Source organism: Sylvia atricapilla, chromosome 7 (genome assembly GCF_009819655.1).
Source record: "Sylvia atricapilla isolate bSylAtr1 chromosome 7, bSylAtr1.pri, whole genome shotgun sequence".
NCBI classification, from domain to species: Eukaryota; Metazoa; Chordata; class Aves; order Passeriformes; family Sylviidae; genus Sylvia; species Sylvia atricapilla.
Genome location: NC_089146.1, coordinates 30,204,499 through 30,207,765, shown reverse-complemented (window position 1 = coordinate 30,207,765; position 3,267 = coordinate 30,204,499). Strand labels below are relative to the sequence as shown.

At 51.9% G+C, this 3,267-nt stretch overlaps 1 long non-coding RNA gene across 1 annotated transcript; it reads left to right on the top strand.

Annotated features, from left to right (window-relative positions):
* Positions 1-2,058: 2,058 nt before the first annotated feature.
* Positions 2,059-3,267, top strand: LOC136363699 (uncharacterized). The gene is made up of 2 exons (XR_010744029.1): positions 2,059-2,134; positions 2,978-3,267. It is a non-coding gene; the product is annotated as an uncharacterized lncRNA (long non-coding RNA).

The following is a 3,267-nucleotide window of genomic DNA, read 5'->3' as shown; positions in this document are numbered from 1 at the left end:
CCTTGGCCCCAGAACCCCCTGGGTTCTGTGAAAGAGCCGAAAGCCCTGGGTGGCCTGTGCCGCGGGGCAGAGGTGCTGGCTGAGGGTGGGCCCCAGCCGAGGAGCTCCTCTTGTGTCCATTAAGAGGATACCCCCAGGGGGTTTGTTCTCGATAAAGGCTTCTGAGCAGTCCATCTGTAGACTTCTGGTTTAATGAAAGAATTTATTTAAATTTTTGTCTCTGAAAGCAAAGCATATGCCTCCTGACTTCCCTGCTCTTCAGTATCTACTGAACTGGGTGTGCATTTCCCTGAGCTGATGAGAAACCTCCCTGTGATTCTGTAATCTGCAAAGGAACAGCATTAAGTCACTTCTTTTTTTTGTCTCCATAGCTTTAGCTTGACTTGTGCTCAAAGACAGGAACGACTCAACAGCTTTATGTGGTGACTTGTTAGTTTGGGGAGTTTTTGCAAGTTCAGCACTAGAATATGATAGAGGAAAAGGCTTTTTTTGCAGCATTAGATAAATGCTTTTGCACAAGGTGTTGAAGGTCAGTTGTTTTACAACTTCAAAGGTAGGCAAACCAAACCAAGCTGATGGCGACACTCCTTTAAGCAAGGCTTGGTATGTATTTGGGCAATTATTTCAGCAGTTTTTGTGGTGTTAATGCTGCTGTTTTGGTTGTGTTTGGTTTTCTGTGCATTTGACTAATTGTCAGTGTTTCTCATAGTGTTTTTCAATAAAAGCAAGCAGTTGTGGTACAAAGCAAGAAGAATCTCAAAAAGCGGTTTGGGTTTTGTTTGGTTTGTTGTTACCCAACACTACTTAGCTTTACTACTGTGAGTTTTGAAGTTTTCTCCAACAACTCTGCATGAATTTCCCCATTCTGCCTCACTGGTAGACACTGTATCTCTTAGAAAAGCTTCTCCCTTCCATCCTCACTGCCCTGTTTTGAAGCAGTGCTCCAGTTTCGCCTGTAGTGATGGGTCTTAGATGCTTTTCTGGTCAGGTAACTAAACCATTTTCTTATTGACATAGCTGTAAGCCAGAGGAGCTGACATTATTTCTTAAAAGAGTTTCTGAGTTTAGAAAGGTTTTTACATTCTGCAATATTTATATATAACTCAATTTAAAAGAACCTTGCTGTATCAATGTGGTGTTAATTACACTGTTTGAGTTGTTAATTAATTAAAACAAATTATTGGTTAGGGGTTTGAGCATCCCTTGGATGGCCCGCGGAGCAGGCAGCTCTTGTTTAATTTCTGTTAATTTCTTTAATGTCTTTTGATTATTTCTTAAGCAATTACTGCAAATAGGCTATAGAGTCAAGACAACAGCATTTCTTCTGCCTTGTTGGATAGGGAAGTCCAGGCCCAGTTCCTTGGAAAGACTGAGGGGAGGGAAAGCTGAGCCTCAGGCTGGGTTTTGGCAGTGGGAATTTGGTGAGGAAGAAAAGATCCCCCAAGGAGTAATTAAGGCCAGTTCTGCTGGCTTTGGGTGTTTCTACTGGCAAAAAATCATCCTGGTTCAACGGGACTTGAAGAAGCAGGGGCATGTGCCAGGGGGCCTGTGCTGGGACCCCCAAACCCTGGTCAGGAACGCTGAGAAGTGCCAGCTCCAGAGGAACAATAGAGAGAGGCTGTGCTGGGACCCCTCAAATTCCAGTCAGAGATGCTGGATACCTTTGGGACACTACTGAGAGGCTCCAAGGTCTTATGCGCCTCAGTCCAGCCTCGCTCCCCGGCTCGCCTGAGGCGTCGCTCCCGCCGCCGCCCATTTGGGAAGCAGCGGAGCCGCGGCCCCGCGGCCTCTGCGGCAGGCGCTGCTGGGGCCCGGGAAGGACGGCGGGAGCTCCCCGCTGAGGTCCCGGCCGGGAGTTCTCTCTCCCGGGGCACCGGGGAGACGGCGCGGGGCGTGAGGGGACTGCGGGGGGTCGCGGGGGGCGGGAACGGGCGGGCTGGGATTGGCGGGGCCGGCGCTGCCTCAGGTTGTGATTGGCTGGGCTGGGCCGGCCTGGGGCATAAATAGCGTGTCCTGAGGGGGTGCGGGCGTCAGTTCGGCGGCGGAGCGGGGAGCCGTGGCTGCAGGTGCGCGGTCGGAGGAGCGGCGCTGCGGCAGGGCGGGATCCCGGCGGCTGCCGATCCGAGGAGCTGCGGTGAGCACGGACGCGACTCCGGCGTCTGGGAGCCGGCAGTGTCCAGTTCTTTCCGCCGCGCCCTGGCTCGGGCAGCCGGAGGTGGGTGGGGGGCTGGTGCTGTACAGGAGGACCGGAATCGGCTACCAGGGGCGGGCGAGAAGCGCTTCTGTGGTTTCTGGATTTAAAGTACTGTTTAAAATATCAGAACTAAAGCTGTGCTTTTTGTGTTTTTTCTTGTTTTATTTTTATTAAAAGTAACTGTACTTTGCTTCATTTTTGCATCCTTTCATTATTTTGCTTCTTTTAATGTATTAGTTTGGTTTGGTTTTGCTAGATATTTCTTAATTCAGTAGAGGTTGTAGGGCTGGGGCTGAAACAGTGGCTGTGGGGCCAGTGGAGACATGAAGAGCCAGGGTGTGGAATAAGGACCTTGGCCCTAGAGGCAGGCCCAAAAACCATGTGGAGCCATGGAAGTGCTGGGACTGGATCAGTGCCACGGGAGAAGGGGAGGGGGCTGCAGTTCAGGGCCTGCAGGAGATGCCTGGGGGGGTTTACCAGCCCTTGCCCTGTAGCACCAAGCAGAGGCTGAGGCTGTGGGGGCTCGGAGGGCTCCAGGGCCCAAGAACCAACCCAAGGGCACCTTTTGGGATGGGGGAGCAGTGGCTCTTCCCAGGCCCTGGTGCTGCCTGGGGGAAGTGAAAGGGGCCTTGGGCAGGTGCTGAGACCCAGGGGGAGGGGGAAGATAGATGGTGGGCTTCAGGCTTCAAGGGTTCCCAAAGCTGGGAACCCAGGAGGGTGGGTGGTACACCTCCTAAAGACGTTGAAGTGATGACAATAACTGACTTGTGGCCTTACCAACAGCGCCGGGCTGCAGTGAGAAGCAGTAACAGCTTTTAGCAGCAGGCAGGGGAAGCTGAACAGCTGGAGCTGAGAAAGCAGAGCTGGAGGAGACAAAGACATGGTAGGGTTTGGGGTGAAACCTCTGTGGGGCTGGGATGGGAATTGCGTGCCTGGATCCGAAATGACTGTAAGAGCTGGGATAGGAACTGCAGAGTGCTTCCTGCAGTAAGAAGTAGCAAGTTGGGGCTGAAATATGGGTACAAGAGCGGTGCTGAAACAACACAGAGCTACACTTAAAAATCATAACCAAA